This window comes from Danio rerio, chromosome 10 (assembly GCF_049306965.1).
Source record: "Danio rerio strain Tuebingen ecotype United States chromosome 10, GRCz12tu, whole genome shotgun sequence".
Taxonomy (NCBI): domain Eukaryota; kingdom Metazoa; phylum Chordata; class Actinopteri; order Cypriniformes; family Danionidae; genus Danio; species Danio rerio.
This window is the reverse complement of record NC_133185.1, coordinates 25684414-25706883: the sequence shown is the minus strand read 5'-3', so window position 1 is coordinate 25706883 and position 22470 is coordinate 25684414. Positions and strand designations below refer to the sequence as shown.

Below are 22470 nucleotides of genomic sequence, written 5' to 3'. Positions count from 1 at the left end.
CCTCCCCTCCGGAGCTCGTGTGCGGAGTGAGAGCAAATATCTCACCTCCAGCTTTTCCGTGGGACCCGCGCGCTTCCTGGATCAGCACACCCACTCCGCGCTGCCCCACTGCTGGTACGTCAGCGATTGTAGCGATGAGTCCATTACCAAGAGCTCTGCCTGCCTGGTTAGCGCGGGCTAGCTCTTCGCGGTGGCTCATACGCACAATCAGACTCGGCTATGCGATTCAGTTCGCGAAACGGCCCCCCAAGTCACGGGTGTGTATTCACCAGGGTTAGCCCCCTGTCCGCCCCTGTCTTGCGAGAGGAGATTGCTGTCCTCCTGGCGAAGGATACAATCGAGCCGCTCCCTCCAGCCGAGATGGAGAGCGGGTTTTACAGCCCACACTTCATCGTGCCCAAAAAGAGCTGTGGGTCACGGCCAATCCTAGATCTGCGCATTTTGAACCGCTGTCTGCACAAGCTGCCGTTCAGAATGCTCACGCAGAAGCGCATCCTCCGGTGCGTTCGTCCTCTGGGTTGGTCTGCAGCATTAGACCTGATGGACACGTATCTCCATGTCTCCACTCTTCCTCGCCACCATCAGTTTCTGCAGTTTGCGTTTGAAGGTCGAGCTTGGCAATACAAAGCCCTCCTCTTCGGGCTCTCTCTGTCTCCGCGGGTCCTCACCAAGCCCGCGGAGGGTGCCTTAGCGCCCCTTCGGCTCGCGGGCATCTGCATACTCAATTTTCTTAACGACTGGCTGATTTTTGCCCTCTCTCTGAGATATTGATTATGCACAGAGACAAAGTGCTTCGGCACTTCCACCTGTTGGGGTTTCAGGTCAACCGAGAAAAGAGCAAACTCGCCCCCGTGCAGAAGATCTCTTCTCTCGGGCCGGAGCTGGACTCGGTCACCATGGCAGCGCGCCTCTCCGGAGAGCGCGCTCAGCTGATGCTGTACTGTCTGAGAGAGCTTGACAGTAAAATAGTGGTCCCACTGAAACTATTTCAGAGGCTCCTGGGGCATATGTCATGCCGCTCGGATTACTCTATATGAGACCACTTCAGCACTGGCTTCACGATCGAGTTCCCAGACGCGCATGGCACGCGCGCGCACACCGAGTCTCTGTTACTGCGCTGTGTCGCCGCGCCCTCAGCCCTTGGAGCGACCCCTCGTTCCTACAGGCCTGGGTGTCTCTAGGACAGGCGTCCAGTCTTGTTGTCGTTTCAACAGACGCTTCCAACGCGGGCTGGGGGGCTGTGCGTTGTGGGCATGCGGCTGCGGACCTGTGGAAAGGTACCCAGTTGCATTGGCATATCGCCTGGAGCTGTTGGCAGTGTTCCTCGCTCTCCACCGTTTTTTTTCTGGTGCTGGAGCGGCAACACGTGCTGGTCAGGACGGACAGTACGGCGGCGGAGGTGTATATCAGCCGTATGGGGGTATGCGCTCTCGCCGCATGTCTCAGCTCGCCCGCAGTCTGCTCGGCTGAAATCGCTGCACGCCATTCATATCATAGACTTAAGTAACCTCCGATTTCGGTGGCTATTACCGTCACTCGGGCTAGAGCCCCCTCCCCGAGCGCGCCTATGCCCTGAAGTGGAGTCTATTCACTGAATGGTGTGTCCCTCGCAGAGAAGACCCCCGTAATTTGCCAGATCAGCCTTGTGCTTTCTTTACGCCGAGAGGAGCTGGAGAGCAGGCTGTCGCCCTCCACACTCAAGGTTACGTGGCTGCCATCTCCGCTCTCATGACGCGGTGGCTGACAGCACCGTGGGAACGCATAACCTCATCATCCGGTTCCTCAGGGGCGCTAAGCGAATAAATCCACCCCGCCCCCTCTCATGCCCTCTTAGGATCTCGCCCTCGCTACACAAGCCGCGTCAGATCCCTTCGATCCTCGACTCAGTATCTTTCTGTCCCTGAAGACAGCTCTGCTGGTCGCGTTGATATCGATTAGAGGGTCGGGGACCCGGAGGCATTTTTCGGTCAGTGACTCTTGCCTGTAATTGGGCTGGCTTCTCTCACGTCCTGAGACCCCGCCCGCGATATGTGCCCAAGGTTCCTACCACTCCATTTTAATACTAGGTAGTGAGCCTGCAAGCGCTGCCCTCGGAAGAGGCAGACCCAGCCCTTTCTTGCGTATTATTCGGACCGCACTCAGAGTTTAGATCATCTGAGCAGCTTTTCGTCTGTTATGGCGGTCGGCAGCAGGTAAGTTCCGTACCAAAATAAGTTTTCCCACTGGATTGTGGATGCCATTCTCTCGCTTATCAGAGCTGAGGTGAGCCGCGTCCCCCGAGAGTGCGTGCGCACTCCACTCGGAGCTTCGCATCCTCTCGAGCGCGCGCCTCTACAGACATCTACAGACATCTGTAGAGCTGCGGGCTGGGTGACACCCAACACATTTGCAAGGTTTTACAATCTGCGAGTGGAGCCGGTTTCCTCAAGGGTATTAGGTAACCCTTGGTGATTGAGGAAACAATTCGGTAGGGTGTTGAAACACGCTTGCTGCGCCATTCTCCCTAACACGGAGGTACGTGCGCCTTTTTATCTGTCAGTAAAGTTCCCCGTCAGGTGAGCCCTGCAGATTCCTCCGTGGCCCCCAGCACTGACTCAGCGGAGGAGTCACTTGCTGGCCCATTACGTTGTAGGTCTGCCCGCTGGTCAGCCCGCGTTTTGGGTATAGGTGCCTGCTATGCGTGATCCCCACTAGGCGATCCCATATGCTTATTCCGCCACGGTTAAGTCCCCCCCCTGGGCGGACCCGTGTCTTCCCTCTCCGCTAACCACTCTTTTGCTATGCGTACTCCCTCTTTTTAGGGCTAGTCCATATGTAAATTCTGCCATCTATCCCCCCTTGGGTAACGGATGGCCTCCGCAGCATCCTCCCTATCGGGATTGCACGCTTCCCAACGTACTGTCGTATTTTCCTAGAATTATCTAGATGCTCACGACTTCCCAAAAAATATATCTAAATCCGTAAGACTTCTGTTGAAGTAGAATAAATTAGGGCCAGGGACACTTTGGAGGACCGCGCCTCCCATGATGTGGGTGCGTCACGCTTGCTTGACTATCCCCTCATCGGGGGCGTTGGTAAGGTGCAGTCATTATGGCGCTTTCCATAGTTCTCCCATTTTGTTGAATTTTCACAAAGATCAAATCCACTTAATAGCACTTCCGTTCTTCTCCTCGGGGAACGAAGGGTTACTTCTGTAACCTCGAACATTTACAAACATGGTAATTCATCTATTGTTATGATAACATGATATCCTTCCCCCTCGGTATTTTCCTGAAGATAAATACCAAAACAGTAACGCAACTGGAAGAACTACAGTAGGACCCATCATTGATCTCACATGAAGTAGAAGCTCGTGATGGCATATTGTATGAAGAAATGTGCGGGTGTTGTAGTGCTCTCCCATTTCTTAGGAGTAAATTTGAAGCCCTTCCCCTTCACTCTGTTTCAAGGGGAGATTTCACAAGGTAGATTTCAGAATGTACTGGTTGGATGTTAAGGCATTACTATGTGCAGGTTTGGGTAATTAATATTCTAAATGATCGTTATAATATTGGAAGGTGATTGTGGTACTGCTGTTACTACATTGCTTGGGTGTTTGTGGTGGTTGCAAGGACATTGTCAGGTGGATTTCCCTGGTGCTCTGATTGGTTGCTAGGGCAAAACTAAGCAGTTGTTTGGTGCTTGATGCATTGAGCGATTGTTAGGATTATGAGAGGTCATTGTTAGGGTGTTCAGAATGGTTGTTAGCATGTTTGCTACGGTGGATAGATGGTGTGTGTTAAAGCATTTATTAGATTATTCAGTGTTTAGAGTGGTTGTAAGGATGTTGGGGGGAGATTGTTAGGTGGTTAATTGGCAGTCTCTTAAGATACAGTATGTGATGTACTGAGTGATGTTTGGAGATGATTTATTGATTTTCATTCCTGATGTTGAATTGATAGGCTATGACGTTGCAAGGGTGTTTTAGATGGTTCCTGAGGAATGTACTTACAGGTTGTTTACAGGGTTGGTTGCAAAGGCATTACAAAGCAGTTTTAGGATTACTCACATGATTGATGTGTTGGGAGGGAATTAATGGCTAGTTGTTATGGTTATTGGGAGGGTTGCCAAGGTGTAGCTCTGCAGTTTTTGGATTGTTTTTAGCTGCATTTCTAGTTTTTTTTTTTTTTTTTTTTTTTTCCCAGGGTGTTCTGGGAATCAATGTTTCTGGGAATAGCTGTGTGATGTTTCATAAAAGCATCTGTCATCATTGTTATAAAATGTTCTTGTGTGTTCTTGGTTGAGCTTTATTTATGCCTGTAGGTTAGATTTGATCTTTCGTCAGTTTCAATGTGATTCATAATTTGGTCTTTTTAATTGTGTGTGTGCATGTGTTTGTGCATGAGTGTGTGTGTGTGTGTGTGTGTGTGTGTGTGTCTGTGTGTGTGTGTGTGTGTGTGTGTGTGTGTGTGTGTGTGTGTGTGTGTGCGTGCATTGACACAACTACTGATGAGAAATATTGACTGATTGATGGTAGAGATATCGAGGGAGCAGACCCCTGTCAGGAGACACTGCTGCGGATTAATCTTTGCATACCAGCTGAGACAGATGAGTAACTGAATTCTCTGATGACGCTGATAACTGCAATGTTGCACGGCAATGCAATCATCTCAAATTCCAAAGAAACTAGCAATGTATTTTGTACATTTATTGATTTACACTGTAAACAAATCCATTGGGGAGTGTTAGTGTTTGTGAAATGCTTTTATTTTCTATATTTAAGCAATGAAGGTTTTACTTGGTAATACACAAATGGTTTAAAAAGTTATTTTTTTACCTTGATTAAGGTCACAAAAAAAATTAGATTTTGACAATGAACATGTAATCAGTTGAGTTTGGGGTCATAATAGATTTTTCACAATTATTGTGGTCAGAAGAATTCACAATAACAAAATATTGTGATGTCTATCGAATGCTTTTTAAATGTCAAAATTAAAACTCAGTAAAATTCATTTTGTTTTCTTTTCTTTTTTACCAGTAAATCTGAGCATCACATACAAAACAAATAATTACTGTACATACAGTACAGCACACTCCACTAAAATGCTAACAGTTTTTCTTAATCTCAGTATGGCTTCAAAGTTTAATAATATATGAGAAAAACAAGAAATGTGGCTCCAAATATGTCATTTCAGTTCCTTTTGTGAACTTATGCGGCCTCTTTTCATAGAATTTTGATTAGCATTGCAATGTGAATATACGCTCACTGACCACTTTATTAGGAACACTCAACTAGTACCGGAAATTAACTACCCTAATAATCCTCCTTGGCAAAGATGTATCAAGGTATTGCAAATATTCCTCAGAGATTTTGGTCCATATTGACATGATAGCATCACACAGTTGCTGCAGATTGGTTGGTTCCACCCATCTCAAAGCAGGTGTATTGGATTGGGATCTGGTGAGTGTGGAGGCCATTTGAGTATAGTGAACTCGTAACATGTTCAAGAAACCAGTCTGAGATGATTCGTGCTTTATGACATGGCACGTTAATCTTTTGGAAGTAGTCATCAGAAGATGAGTACATTGTGGTCATAAATGGATGGACATGGTCAGCGTAAATACTCGGGTAGGCTGTGGCATTGACACAATGCTCAATTGGTACTATTGGTCCCAAAATGTGCCAAGAAAATGTCACTATTCTATTGTCCAATTTTGGTAAGCCTGTGTGAATTGTAGTTCTAGTTTCCTGTTATTAGCTGACAGGAGTGGCACCGGGTGCGGTCTTCCGCTGCTGTAGCCCATCTGTCTCAAGGTTCGATGTGTTGTGTGTTCAGAAACGCTCTTCTGCACAGCTTGGTTAAAATAAGTGGTTATTTAAGTTACTGTTGTCTTTCTATCAGCTTAAACCAGTCCATTTTCCTCTGACCTCTGGCATCAACAAGGCATTTGCTCACACAGAACTGCCACTCACAGGATATTTTCCCTTTTTTGGACCATTCTCTGTAAATCCTTGAGATGGGGCGTAAAAATCCCAGTAGATCTGCAGTTTTTGTAATACTAAGACCAGCCCGTTTGGCAAAAACAACCATGTTCAAAGTCACTAAAATCACCTTTCTTTCTCGTTATGATGCTTGGTTTGACCTGCAGAAGATCGTCTTGACCATGTCTAAATGCCTAAATGCATTGAGTTGCTGCCTTGTGATTGGCTGATTAGCAATTTCCGTTAACGAGAAGTTGGACAGGTGTACCTAATAAAGTGGCAGGTGAGTGTATGTTATTCTTATGAAAAAAATTCCCACAAGTGCCTAATGAACAGAGATAAACTCTACACTGTTGCAATCATCTGTAGATTTTCCGTTTCATCAGTAAACTCATCTATATTTCATTAAAGCATTTGCTGAAACAATTTGACTATATTCCATTGAAAAGCATACACGTTTTTGCCAATGCTTGTATATTGCTCTAGCTCTAGTCAACACTATAGCAATAGTTAACAATTTTTTCAATATCATTATTATAGAAAATTAGATAATTATCTGCATTTAACCCTATCATCTTTTTAAATTTTGGATTAATGCCTGCTGTACCTATGGCAGAGAATATTTTACATTGGTCATTTCGAAGGAAGTTTAGCACCTCTTAAAATGATGATGTACAGCACCAGCAAACATGTTACCTGGAGTGACAAGTATTATTTTTACAGTACATTTCACAAGGCATACTGACAAGACACCCAGACTTGCATGTAAAGATGGCAACAAGCAGTTGTTAAAGCAAGCTGTGGTTATCCAGTCAATGCTATTGACCTCATAAATAAGCAAATAGGAGAGTTAACCCGGGATTACAAACAGTGAAGTGTGAATTCTCAGAAAGCTCATTATAATGTTCACCTTTCTGCTTTTTCTCTGTCTGACTCACTATAATCCTTGTTAATGTTTTCAGACAAGACTCTACTGATCCAACATCAATATTTACCTTGGCAAACTTTGGTTGCACAGTTCACAACAAGATTTTTTTTAATACTATGTGAATGCTCCTGGCTGGTTAAAACTCCCTCGCACCATACTTATGTGCTGTAGGTGCAATGCTCAGTGGTATTTAGCATGTTCCAATGCTGTTGCTAGCTTGCTTGTTCACTTACAGACTTTTATGAAGGTTAGATCACATTTTAAATGGCATTTATGTTGTAAAGCAGACAATCCCAGGTGCCTCACAATCAACTAGAAATAATAGTCCATGGCAATCCGTGTCTTTATCTATTTAGGACATTGACTCCTGCCGGAATGAGCACCCTCGTCTCTTAAATGACCGTCATGGCAAAATCTAACACAAATCTCTATGGTCTTGCTGCATAGGCCCCCCCTTGAGCAGAGTAAAGCTGCATGAAGGTTCAGACGACCCTGAAATATGATTTCTCATTTGTATGTCTTGCATTTTGAATGAAACATTTATCACAGCATAAAAAAGTAATTGTTTTGAGTTTTTTCTCCTTTTGATTGCAATAGAGTTGTAAGGCGCGCTTAAAATCTGTGACTGCACAGCACATTTACGAGAATAGCAGACGGTATACTATGTAATGAATTACTAAATGAGGTTTTTATTAGTTTCATGCCCCAGAACATTGCACCCCCTTTTTCATAATTACCTTTATTACTCGGAGAACTCTGAGAATACGTTGTAGCGCTCAAGAAAAAAAAATGTAATTGAAAATTCATATTTTGATAATAAAACTAAATAGCACATTTACAATTGTCATGCTTATGTTATCTGTCTCGACTGGAAAATAGGGACATTGTGTTGTTTTTGTTTGCTTAACAAAACAGAACACAGAGAGTCTAACTAAAAGGCTAAATGGCATTTCTGAGCAGTAATTGAGGTTGACTTTCATGCTCAGAGAGTTTACCCAGAATGGAGCGACCCTTTTACTCAGAGGCTGAGTGAAACATTGGCACGTTAATTACAGTAAATATGTCGGAAAAACTCGCTCCAAATGAGGAGGTCATGTAGGGGTGCAGAATTATTTGTCATACAAAAGGCAGGAAGCACGAGCCATTTCATTGCTCTATGCACTCAGCACGTCTTTTGAAACAAATCTTTCTGCATTCATTAAATGTTCCACAGTGAAATATAATCGAAGGCCACACAAGCAAGGTCAAAATTCTGACATGTGCAAAACCACTTTATTGGAATGCGAACTCTAGCTAATTAAAATCAAATTTAAGCCCATCATATTTGGCTCTTTTCTCTAATATTAGACTTTTGGCTAATTAAATTGTGTATTTTTGACATTAATAGGAAGTTAAGTTTTTTAGACTCGTTTAAAAAACTTTAAAATGTCAAAAGTTGACATGGGGGGGCCCTGTGGCTGATAGCGGCTCCGTAATCGTGGAGATGGAGACACAGTGTAGGCGCTGATGCTAGTGAAAATATGAGTAAAAATCACCGGGGAGTTCGGAGCGCTGTGTCAGAGAATGAGGGGTGCCAGGTGGGATCAGGCTTGACTGCTCAAGTTAATCCTCATTACCGAGCCCTCATTTCACAAGCGATGCAGTCGTGCGCAGCTCTGATTCATCTTTCATCTGGGCCTGTGCTTGAAATGCACTCATTGCTCATAAAACTACTCAATAAAGCATCTCGGAACAGACTCTGGCTGAGTGGTCGTGGCGAACACCTTTGTCGCTGCAGCACTTTGCGCTGTTTGTTTAATGTAAATGAACGTGGCCTGATTTCAATCCGAGCATGCTGTTAAACCGTATGTGTACATATCGATGTAAAATGAGCACTGTGTTGTTGTCCAAATGGCTCCAATGAATGGCAGTGTATGTTAGGCTGTGTTCCAAACAAGATAAATCTGCTTTTGAAGGGCACTTTGGATTAAGAACAACCATGGCCGCCATATTGAATTGTCGGGTACTCAAAATCAGCTACTTGAATAATTTATTGTTGTTGTTGTTATTATTATTACTGGTCCCCTTTGTCCATTTGAAGCTTTTATGTTGGAAGACAAACCTGTATAGGGTAATAGGGGCAAATGTCCACCGAAGTGTTGAAAATGCTAGCACTTTTCTAAAATGGAGCACTTCTCCATTAAAATGCTTGATTGGTACCTAACAAGTCCACATTTGTACCATAAAGGTACATATTATTACCTTAATAAGTACACATTTGTACTTGTAGCTTAAAGCTACAAAAGTGGTACAAATATGGACCATTTAGATTCCAACGTGTAGCTTTTGGAAAGAAACCACCGTAGAGAGTATTCTCCTCTGTTTTGCATGTTTACTTGAGTGTCTCAATTATTTTTAGGTTAAAGAAGCGGTAGTGGGAACGTGTAGTTAAAGGGGTATAAAAATGTTTTATATGCTTCATGCTGAAAACGATCATAGGCACCAAATTAAAGGTTTGTTCTTAACCAAGGTGCTAAAAACTGGCCACAAAGTATCCTGAATGGAATATTTTAAAGGTACATGGAATGGACTCCTTTCACTGAGCATGATTGATATGTAACACAGATGATGCAGCATTGGGTTAACTGTTTAAGCGATTAGGGCATAGAGATGAAACTATTAGAAAACTCCACATCTGAAGTATACTTTGGATTGAGGACCATCATGGCCAACATACCAAACATACCATGCTCAAAAACAGCCACTTTAATAATTTATTGTTGTTGTTGTTGTTGTTGTTGTTGTTACTTGTCCCCTTTGTCCTTCGAATCCTTTATTCTGGAAGATAGACCTGTATAGGGTAATAGGAGCAGATGTTAAACGAAGCACTGAAAATGCCAGAGCTTTTCTAAAAATGCTCAGTCATTTGCACTTCTCTAACTGTCTGAGCTTGTTAAAAAAATACAGTGCTCAATGATGAGCATAAAATACATGATTGATACCTCACAAGTCCTCATTTGTACTTTAAAGTTACGTATTATTACCTTTATAAGTACACAATTACACCTCTTGATACCTTACAGATGCAAAAGTGGTACAGATATGGACCTCTTAAATTCAAACCTGTACCTTTTGGAATGGAACCACCCCAGAGACAGTTTTTGTACTTAATTAATGAGAGTATACCCCTCTGTTTTGCATGTTCACTTGAAGGAGTCGGAGTCTCTCAATTCTCTTTAGGTTAAAGAAGAAGTAGGGGGAACGTTTAGTTGAAGTGGTATAAAACTAATGTAAACTAATAAGAACTAATGTTCTAAACCAAAGTGCTAAAAACTGACCACAAACTATTCTGAAATGAGGATTTTGAAGGGTACAAGTGATGGACTCGTCACTCTGTGCATGTTTGATGTGTAACACAGATGACGCAGAATGGGGAAAACTGTTTAAAGGCATTAGTGCATATGAGATGAACCTATTAGAAAACTCCTCATCTGAAGTGTACTTTGGATTGAGAACAGTCATGGCAGCCATTTTGTATGGTCAAGTGCTCAACTTGCCACTTCAAATGGCCCTACATAATTAAGACTTTCAAATGGAACAAATGGTTTTTGCTCCCATGAGTCTTTGCAAATGTTTAATTTGTAATGCAGATGATGCAAGGTGATGCAGAAGTTTGTCCCATGGAACAGGCTTTTTAGTCGTCTATTCCCTTCATTCCCTGAAAGCTCTTTGGAGAGTAAACTCCAGAGGATTTGGGCATGTTATGAGCCCTTTATAAAAGAATGTACCTCCAAAGGACACGTTGAGATTATCATGGCCACTATATTGTCGAGTTAAGTCTACATGTTTAGTGCTTTTCACAATAATTATTGAAGGGTCATTCCAAACCAAAGTGCTCAACACTGGCTACTATAAAGGGCTCTTTAGAAAGAACATTTATGTCCCTTAAGTCTTTGTGCATATTTAATTTGGGACACAGATGACGCAAGATGACACTGAAGTGTGTTGCATTTGATATTTCTTGTCTTCCTCTCCACCCTACTTCCTTTTGATGCTCTCACTCAAAAAGGTAAACTTTTGGTTAAAAATACTAGTCATAATCATGGAACACAGCCTTAAACTGAATTATGATGCAACTGTATTTGTCTTCTCAGATTTTAAGAAGTGGATGCAGAAACCACAAAGGGCTCAATTTTAACGATCTAGGCGTAAAGTAGGCATAAAAGCATTCAGAGCATGTCCAAATCCACTTTTAGTTATTTTTAAGGGCAGAAAATTATGGTTTGCACTGCGGCACATGTTCTAACAGGGTTGTGTTTATTCTCTTAATGAGTTATAGGTGTTTTGAGCACAACGTGCATTAAACCAATTTGAGTCTCATCTCCCATTCCCTTAAGAGTCAGTTGCGGTGCACCTTTTGCTATATATGGCGGATTTTGGAAGTGAATATAAACCGAATGGACAAACTGAATGCTTCACTAGCTAGAAAACAGTTAAAGAGATCTGCACAATGATAAAGTATGAGCCTCCTCCATTTGGCTTCTTTACTTTCTCTTTACTTTACTTTCACTTTTTACTCCTTTACTTTCATGGATAAGGAAATAGTGTTGTACGCACTCCATTGAAAACATCTATAAGCCTAAATATTTTATTTTGTTTGTTAAGCGCAAAGATTTGTTTTAAAACTGTTTCCAAATTCAGTTCTAATTTTCAGCAAAGGAATAAATGAACAATAATAACAAAGTGTGGTCAAAAAAATCTTCAATCACATGTCCTATTCTTATGCCCCATATGGTGATATATACGTCTCCAAAACCCGACAGGTGAACAATTTTAAACTTGTTGTTATTAAAAAATATATAAATATTCATATAATAAATAATAGTGCTAATAATAATGACATTATGCATATGAATATTGTCATGAATAAACTGAAAAAGCCCCCCGACATTAAGAAAGCATAGAGGCAGTGTTTTTTATATTTATGTAGAAAATTACAATTTTTGTAACATTTTGATACTTATTTTCATATGTAAAGATTTGTGTATTCATTTTTTTTTTTTTTTTTTTTGCTGTACATCCTGTGTATTACTTCATTAAACCAGCATATTGTAGGAGCATAACTAACGTGATTTGCGCTGGACTTTAGACCAGCTTTTACTTTGTCAATGGTTTGGTCTATTTCAGTTTCTCAAATTGTACAAATGTTCCAACAATGCACCTTAACACACCTTCTTTCTAGACCACAACACCCATGAGTTCACAAAGTGGTGCAAATGGATTTGCTATTTAAATAACATGGCGCAACACATGAAGATTAGAGTTGTGTTGGTCCTGAAAATAGCAACAAATCACACCAAATACGTCTTGCGCCTTATTGCGCGGGCTGTATGATAGGGCCCAAAATTTTTTTCTTGATTATAATAAGGAGGCTACCATGGAGCTTTCTGGTCAAGTGATCTCAACACAGTACACTTCACAGCGGCTAAGCTATAGTGTATTATTTATTTCTTATTAGCTGTTGTCATATATGCAATTGTAACAATATGCAGGGTGGCACAGTGGCTCAGTTGTTAGCCTTGTTAGCTCACAGCAAGAAGGTCGCTGGTTCAAAATTAATTTTGCATGGGTTTTCTTCCAGGTGCTCCCGTTTCCCCCACAGTCTAAAGACATGTGCTGTAGGTGAATTAAATAAACTAAATTGGCCATAGTGTATGAGTTTGTTTGTGAATGAGTGTGTTTGGGTGTTTCCCAGTACTGGGTTGCAGATGGAAGAGCATTTAGCTGCATAAAACATATGCCGGAATAGTTGGTAGTTCTTTCCACTCTGAATAAAAGACTAGGAAGGTGGAAATGTAAAAGGAAAATGAATAAATGAATGAACATTAGACAGTTTATTAGCGTTCAGTGAAATTGTTAATCTTTTTCAAATAACTCCCAAGTGGAGAGAAAAAAAAATAGGACAATAATAATAACTCATTTCTAATAACTGATTGGTTTTTGTTTTTGCCATTATGACAGTAAATAATATTTTAGTTCTTTTGAAAGATACTATCATTGACAGGCAACGCAGTGGTGCAGTAGGTAGTTCTGTCGCCTTACAGCAAGAAAGTCGCTGGTTCGAGCCTTGGCTGGGTCAGTTAGAGTTTCTGTGCGGAGTTTGCTTGTTCTCCCAGCGCTTGAGTGTGTTTTCTCCAGGTGCTTCGGTTTCCCCCGCAGTCCAAATACATGCGGTACAGGTGATTTGGGTACAGGCTAAATTGTCCGTAGTGTGAATGAGTGTATATGGATGTTTCGCAGAGATGGATTGCAGCTGGAAGGGCATCTGCTGCGTAAAGCATATGCTGGATATTGGATATTAGTTCATTCCACTGCGGCGACCCCAGATAAATAAAGGGACTAAGCCGAAAAGAAAATGAATGAATGAACTATCATTCAGCTTAAAGTGCAATTTAAAGGTTTAACTGGGATAATTTGGTTTAACTAGGAAAACTGGAATAACAAGTTAGGTTGATTTTAGGTAGATTTCTGCCAAACTAAGAAATAAGAAAAAAGAAAATAACAAAACAAGTAATATTAGGAAATCTTGTGAAAAAAACTCAGAGGGGGGCTGGAAAATATATATTTTACTATATTATTATTTCTATCTAGTTTTTCTGTAAAACATTTTGGCTGTATTTTTGTGTGAAACGTTATCTTATGGGAAATTATAAAGAAAATATCACTTTTAAAATGGCCGAAGATCTGCTTTTTATGTTAACTTTGTTTTATTATTTGATTCATAATTGAAAGTTTGAGAAACAAGGAAAAGGAAAATCTTCCTTAGTTAATCTGTTTTATAAGATCTGACTTGGTCTAAATAAGTTATGCATCAGCAACGACTGCAGGCTAATAAATAGCCTAGTTATGCATAAGACGAGCCAGACTTTGAAATTTTATGAGTATGCATTTAATAGGACTCCTTAAAGTATGACTTTTACATACTTTAATGTTTGATTCAAAGAGTATGAAAGAGACAGATTGAGAAGTGTGGCTTTTCATCTGTTGATTTTTTTTCTTCGATTCAACACCATGAATAAACCAGAAATGGCTTTTTCACATGCCTACCATAGGTCTCAGTTCAAAACTCAGCTTAAAGTTCACACTACATAATTCAGACTTATTGTTTTCGAAGGCACCTGAGAAAACAAGTATATAAAAGAAGATCTTTTTTTGATCTGTAAGCACAACAAAAGTGCTCTCCTCCCGGCTCTACTTATTCAAAAGCAAAGCAATTATGCAAAGCCACATTTCAAGATTAAATCTTAGATGGTGATGGTGGTTAATATTTCCTATTGTCAGAGCCATAAAACACCGAAGCAAGAATTAAGCAACTTGAGCGTTTGATTTCATGAGTTCATCTCGCCTCTCATCCCTGGTGGAGCACACATACACGATGAGACATCAAAATTCAGCAGAAAGCTTTATTATTCTTCAAACAGACATTTTCTGTCTCTTTCCTCCATAATAAAAAGGAATCAAAAATGGAGGAACAGAAGACATCTTTTCCTTGGAGTTTACATCTTCCATGCGACACCGAAAAATAGCTTTAACTGGATTCATAGCAAATTCCCATTCATTTCTCCTGCCACTGTGTGCCAATTAAAGCCTTCTTTCCCAGCATGAAATATATTGGCGCAAAGTAACATTGACTCTCAACTCCGGGTTCTGTATTTTCAGTATAATTGCCTTTGGGGTGATAGAAAATGAATGAAAGTGCTTTAGTAATGCAATTGATGCACCGGGAATGGATGTGAAAGACTGAATGTCATGTATAGGTGTGGAGAAAAAAAGGATGTGAGGATGTCAAACTCTCACTTAGATTCTTGGAAAAGGACTTACTAATGGGAGCGGACTGTGGCAATTCTTCTGCCATTATACCGGCCGATTAGCCTAATTGCTTATCCAAGCCTGAACAATTTGGTTAGACGTTGTTGGGCAATTATTGCTCCTTTAGCAAAGAATAACAGCTCCCTCCCACATTCGGTTCAGCGTCGCTTGTGTCCTTGCATATGCTGCCCTTTTTTCAAATATATAATTATGACTTAAATTTTAATGCCACGGAATCTAACTAGAAGAACATTGCTGTTTAATGAGAAGTCGAAGATTTCAAACTGACTGTCAAAACACATTTTTAGATTGTGTCAAATTGTTTTTCAGTATATGATTTAATTGGATACAAGAGTCTGCAAATTGGATATCTCCAAGCATCAGGCGCAGTATGTTATATTTGAGCTTATTTTTTCGTATTATTTCCATAGACGTTTCTTAAATTATTTTGCACGGCAGAGAAGTGCTGGATTAGAATTGACAGCTCAGGACCAACCTGTCAATTAAACGGTGTAAGAATTAGCCTCAGTTTTAAACAGGATTTTTCTCTTACCAAGGAACAATACAGTGACTGTTGAACTGATCTGTTGCCACTGGCAACAAGGGAGCTGGAAGAAATCCATGGCAACATGCATTGGCTGTCACAGTTGTAAGAACTAAAGCCCGCAGACCTCATGCTCTAAGAATTTGGCCTTTTAAATGGAGTCCAAATGTACTCGATATGATGCCCTTTTTTCACCTGAAATCAGCTATGATGGAAAACATAATGAAAATGTAATATTGCTTATTTATTGCTATCTTAAATCCCTCATGCTGCTCGTATGGTTCATAAGCTCCCCACAGAGGAAGCATGTTCGCCATTTCTTGTAATTGTACATTTATATCTCAATCATTTGATTCAGGGTTCACTTTATTTCTCATTACTGCAACAATATAGTCTTCACTATTTCTCATTTTGCAAAAGATCTTCATATCAATGAATTTATATTATCTTTGTGGCCTTATGTATTAAAATTGTGACTGTCTCATATTTGATTTATTGTCTCTGTCATATATATTTCTGCTGAGTTTTTAGCCCACCAAATAATCTATTTATTTACTCATGTAAATTGTGTCAACTCATTCATTATTCTTCGGCTTAGTCCCTTATTTATCAGGGGTCGCCACAGCGGAATGAACCGCCAACTAGCTGCAACCCAGTACTGGGAAACATTAATACACACTAATTCATACACACACTCATACACTACTGTGGATTATGGGGAAACCAGAGCACCCAGAGGAAACCCACATGAAAATGCGAAAAACAAGCAAACTCCACACAGAAATGTCAACTGACCCAGCGGGGACTCGACCCATATGTCTTGGTGTGTTAAATAAGAGACTTGGGGTGTACTCACACTATGCTATCCAAACCATGCCCAGGCACGTTTCCCAGTTCGTTTGACAAGTGTGAGTGCTCTGAATCGGGCCCAGCTGCGGTTCAGTTGGTCAACCCTGGCCCATTTGGAAGAGATGTGCAAGAGCACAGTTCACTTGGGCTTTGGCACGGTACGCTTGTAGTATGAGTGCAAAGCCCGCGTGAGCCCATAACTAAAGACTCAATGTCACTTTTAAGGGATTGTTTCATATAAATTTATAATCATTCTTCACTATTTTATGTATATTATCTTTGTGACCTTATATATTAAAATTGTGACCGTCTTATATTTGTTTTTTTATCTCCGTCATTTATTTTTTTGCAGATTTTCGAGCCCATCATTTAATCTATTTATTCGCCCTTATAAATGAGTAAATTCATTCATTCATTTTCCTTTGGCTCAGTCCCTTATTTGTCAGGGGCTGCCACAGCGGAATGAACCGCCAACTATTCTGGCATATGTTTTACGCAGCATATGCCCTTCCAGTCGCAACCCAGTATTGGGAAACACAAATACACACTAATTTACACACACTCATACACTACGGCCAATTTAGTATATTCAATTCACTTTTAGCGCATGTCTTTGGACTGTAGGGGGAAACTAGAGCACCCAGAGGAAACCCACATGAAAAAGGGAAGAACATGCAAACTCATCATAGAAATGCCAACTGGTGCACCTGGGACTCAAACCAGCAACCTTCTTGCTGTGAGGCGACAGTGCTAACCACAGAGCCACCTTGTGGCCTTGTGTAAATTCGTACTTATTCAAATTTTAATAATATCCTTGAATTATATGTAGATATTTAGAGGATTTGTGTACTGTACAATACAATTTGTACAATAATATTTTCTATGTCTTAATGTGTTATATGAGAGACTTACCTAAGAAGTGGTTCTAATTGGATTTGCATTGTGAACCTTAAATAAGTATTCAGTTCACAGATCATTCCACATAAACCCACAGATCTTATTTACAGAATTATGTGCAGAAATGGCAAAAACCACCCACAGATTCTGTCTGGCCCTTCTCATATCTTTATATTTCATCTTCGTGACCTGATATTTCACAACCATGACTCTCATATTTTATTGCATTTTTCATATCACAGCTATATCTCACAAATCAGCCATGTCTATAAATTTATTTCTCGTCATCTTTTACATTATATATCACATTTATATCTCATATTTGACTTTCTCTTTTATCTTGAGATAAAGCTAATAATTGTATTTTTAATAAAGTTTTATGTCTCACAAATGACCCATCATTTAAAATAGTCGTATGTTAAGTTTTAATTTTCTGCAACACAGTTGTATCATTGTTTTTTTTTTTTTTTTTTTTTTTGCAGTTGCACCTTTATATACAAAACTATTTTATATTTGCACATTCATATCTCACAACTGGCAATATACCCTGTAAAAATGCAGGGTTCCAGACTATTCATCAATGTTGTCCCAATACAAACTAATTAAGTTAACGCAGGGGCGCCCCATGTGTAAACTCTGGCAACCCCAATATGATTTGGCTGTTGATATTATCAATTTAAATGTATTTACGTAAGTTCACTAAATTTCAATAAATAAATAAATAAATAAAAAGCAAGCAATCAATTGTGCATTGACTGGTGCCACTTACATAGCTGATTCACTGCCCAGCCCCCTCTCTGATCCTCATTGACTGCACGCACACACCTTCAATAGACAGCAATGGCAATTTAATATTTAATTTAAGGTATGTCAATAGAAGAAGCTGTATAAACATTATTGTGGCTCAAAAAGCAATATGGATAAATGATATTATTAGGGTCTGTATAGTAAATGTATGTGTATATATAATGCCTTCAGTTTGTTCATTTGTTTGTTTTATTAATTAATTCATTAATCTTCATTAATTTTAGACATGCCATATACTGTATGCTGTACAATAAAAGTATGTGAAAATAACTGATTAATTATATATATATATAATTGTTAAATTTTAAAAATAGATGTTTTAAAAAAAATTTGTTTGTTTGTTTGCACATACTTGCTTATTTATTTCAAGGAAATAATTCAAGAGTAATCAATTAAATTAATTAAAAACACATTATTTCATTTACCAGAATTAAAAATAAAACATTATTTAATATAAATATTAATTATTTTTTGTGTGCCACCCTAACCTTTTGATGTGGCCTCTTCTGGCCACCCTTAAGAAATTTTTCTGGGGGCGCCACTGAGTTAACGCAACAAATTTAAGTAAATTGCAAGTGAAACAATTATGTTTCCAAATGAAATGACAAAAATTGTGTTGTTTCTGCTTATTTTACTTAAGTAGTTTGAACAACAAGCAACAAAAATAATGTTTTAAGTGGATATACTGTATATACCTTACATCTGACATTTTTTATTATGTTGTCTTCACATGAAGTCACAATATGAGGAATCATCTGTACAAAGAAATAAACTATTGATGTTGTTTCTCACAATTGTTACTTTGTGTCTGTTTCACAAGATTAGAAAGGCACGAAAGTACATAAAGGTTTCAATCCTGTTTTAAACCGAACTGCAAAGCTAAGAAAGCCACAATGCTCTAAAAGCTGTCCCTGAGAACTAGAGATTTCAGAGGACACCTGAGCACATAGTTTCCTTTCAGCAAACCATGAGCCATCAGGGCCGCTTGTCGATCTCGCTCTGTAAAATCAATGCAGGGAAGATTAAGCAGCAAGCAGCCAAGCAGAAGGAAACATCGGTGTTGTATATTTCCAAGCAGCGGCTGGCCAGAGTAAATGATTAGTTTGTCGCTTATCACCTTCTCAAGACACTAGCAGAGATTTGACAGCCTTCACCGTTGGCTTCGTGCTTGTTTGAAAGCTAGGTGAATTTGTCCTGTTTGTTTGCACCATCTTAGCATTTGTATAATGCCGTCTCAAGATATACACTCACATCCCAGAAGAAAAAAAATACTTCCCGAGCCTTTGTCGGAATTGCAGATGACAATTATTTATATGTAATATTCCACCCACATTGTGAAACTTTGATGACTCTCGCATGACTCTGTAGTTGCTGGTTTGTGTTGTAAAATGAAAATAAATGAATCAGGAACTGGATCAATTTAACAGCTATGGCAGGGTGACGTGTGTCGCACTTCCCTTGAATTATTGACATTTATTCTGTCTCACATTCTCTACTGTGATTCCAGAATTCGTCATGCCGGAGGGAAGTTTCAGGGAACATCATGTTCAGTATTTGTCAATGTTACTTTTACAATCAAGTCACTTTAAAACAATGAACTAAATGTGTTACTTAATTACTTTTTAACCCTTTAACTACTCCACCAAGAAAAACATGTTTGGATTGCACTCAATGTATTTTTTTACACATACCATACAATTTCTAAATTATCAGCCTCTTTCAAATGGTTCATGTCAGTTTTTGGTTAAAGTATCGGACTTAACACATATATTATGAAAACTCAGAAACATGTAAAGTGTGGGACCAATTTATTTTCAAAAATATTCACAAATATTCAAACAAATGCATCTTGTTTAAGTGTGCCATAAAATATTTCAAATTCTCATTTAACATGTTTTCTTGTTTTTTGGGATTTTCTTTAAAAAAAAAAAAAAAATCAAGTGTAGTAGTGCAACAGGATTATGTTTTTTGTAAACCATTAATGCTGCATGTGTAAACCATTATTTAACAGTCATTTTTTAAAACAGTATAAACATGGTCAACCGTTTGGTAAAGGGGCTGATGGGGTTCACACAGCAGAAGCGCAGCTCGGCGACACACCACGTCGTGCCACGCATTCAAGAGTTCTAAATAGGTTTCTATCAGGGTACACACACCAGCCCAGCCACGACCCAGGACACTGTTTATATTTCTGCCGCGACATCTGAATAGTTTGATTTCAAATAGCATGTAAATGTGCGCGTCCGGTGTACGATACTTTCAACTGTCATGTGCGTGCTGTGTCGTGGCACTGAGCGGTGCATCTGGTGTGTGACGCCCTTTAGAGTTAAGAAAAGTACACTCAAAAAATTATTCTTGCTGCTTGTTCAAATATTCAGTCATTTATTTTCCTTCGGCTTAGTCTCTTATTTATCAGGGAAGAATACACTGTTGATCAGCTTCAGTTTTAATTAATTTGTATTCTCAAAACTAAAACACAAGACAAACTCAAATAAAAAGTCATTTTCAACCACAAATTTAAATCAGACCAGCAGTACAAGAATGAAAATATTACAATGTGATAAACCAGTTGAATCATATATTCAGAAACAAAACAAAACAAAAACTAACATTGCTTTAGCATCATGAAAGTTTGTATTTAACCTTTAAACATGTTCCTTTACAGCTTGAGTAAGAACATATCGACTACACAACAAACACAAAACCGTTATGAAATAAATAAATGAAAGTAATCTGACTTACCATTCAGAATCTATTTGGTGAAACTCGGCACCAAAAACTGCTTTTATAGACAACCATAAACATTTCAAAAACATAACAGCTTCTTAAAAATGAAATTAATTTTCAAACTACCACTGCAGCCAAAGACTGCAGCCAAAATTAATTAATTTAGTGAGAATAGACAAACGCATCATATTGTAATGGTACCAGAGTTAATATACTTAAAAAGTAATGCGTAACAGTATTAGTTGCTGTCAAAAGTAATGCAAATTGTATTACAAATTGTATTACCAGCAACTATTCCGGCATGTTTTACGCTGTGGATGCCCTTCCAGTTCCAGCCACAACCAAGCACAGTAAAACACACATTCACATTCCACATTAACACACAATTATTAACTACCATCAATTTAGTTTACCCAATTGTCCTATAGTGCATGTATGAGGACTGTGGGGGAAACCGGAGCATCCGGAGGAAACACACGCGAACATGGGGAGAGTAAACTCTACATAGAAATGCCAACTGGCCCAGTTGGGACTCAAACCAGCGGCCTTCTTGCTGTGAGGTGACAGTGCTAACCACTGAGCTTCTCGTTTGTTCAGACAACTTATTAAAAATAAGCTGAAACAATAACAAAATTCATAAGATGTTTTTAGGACAACATGCTTGTTTTATGTTCAATCCACTTAAATTTGTCAAAACAATTAAGTTAACTTCATTGGTTTTTGTTGGACAATATGAAGACATTGCATGGAACCCAGCATTTTCTATAATGCAATTTAAAAAATCTTTTTTTAAGACTAGATTTATTGAGATAGGTTCAACACTGCTGATGTGCACGTGCAGAGATTTCCAGCAGAATCCCCTCTATATGAATCCTCACTCAAAATTTTATGCCAAATGCATCATTCATTTGAGGGTAGTACAACAAAAGCTACTTATGGAAATGCTCCATTATTAATGCTACAAGTGTGAAAGAAGATGGAAAAATCACTCCCCTATTCTAAAAGTGGTCGCCGGCATCAAGGCGGCGAGATCTCTTCCTCTTTCAGGTCTGTATTTTTCCATCTATAGAATGACCCACAGGACGGCTTCTCTTGCTCCCTCCGGTCAAATATATTAAACTCGCGCATTCGCTGTAGACACAGAAAAACCATTCAATAGCTTTTAAAAGTCCCTTGTGAATAGTACCAGTCACACTGCTGGCAGGAAGCGCATGGATCATATTTTGTAATGCTGCGGTTTTGAGTCGAAGTGACACTTTGGTGGGATGACCTCACTGAGCGATTCTGTTCATTATCTGATGTTTCTGCTCTAGGCTGTGAACCATCTTCTACCATCTTCACCAAAAAGTCAAAGCCAACAGCAAGGCTCTGTATGAAGTGATGTGTAAAATCTGATTTGAATAAACATGCTTGCAGCAGACGTACGGCCAAATGAACAGCTGGTTATGCAAAAATAGGACATATTTCTTTGAAAGAATATTCCTGTCAACCAATCACTGCATCACAAATCAAATCCTACTGCTAAATCAAGATTTGTATTTATTGCTATTTATTATTTTTTTTTATTTCTTTGAGCATAATTTTCTGTCTTGTCAAAAAAATGCTAGATTAACAAATAATAATATGTTTATCCCATTAAAGTACTGCTATACTAATTATATATACAGTTGAGGTCAGAATTATTAGCCCCCCTTAGATTTTTTTTTTTTTCCCCATGATGTTTAATAGAGTAAGGACATTTTTGCAATATGTCTGATTTTTTTTTCTTCTGGAGAAACTCTGATTTGTTTTATTTTGGCTTGAATAAAAGCAGTTTTAAATTTTTGAAAGCCATTTTAAGGTCAAAATTATTAGCCCCTTTAAGCTATATATTTTTTTGATTGTCTACTGCAGTGATTCTCAAAGTGG

The 22470-nt window shown here is 39.2% G+C and overlaps 1 long non-coding RNA gene across 2 annotated transcripts in view; it reads right to left on the bottom strand.

Annotated features, from left to right (window-relative positions):
* Positions 1–4726: 4726 nt before the first annotated feature.
* The window catches only part of LOC141376353 (uncharacterized), a 36364-nt gene continuing 18620 nt past the window's right edge, over positions 4727–22470 (bottom strand). The window contains exons 3-4 of one of the 2 annotated variants that reach the window (XR_012386270.1): positions 18536–18590; positions 5013–9720 (exon numbers count right to left, since the gene is read on the bottom strand). This is a non-coding gene — a long non-coding RNA (uncharacterized lncRNA). Of the gene's footprint in view, positions 9721–18535; positions 18591–22470 lie in introns of both variants that reach the window. The other variant, XR_012386271.1, reaches the window with a different exon arrangement.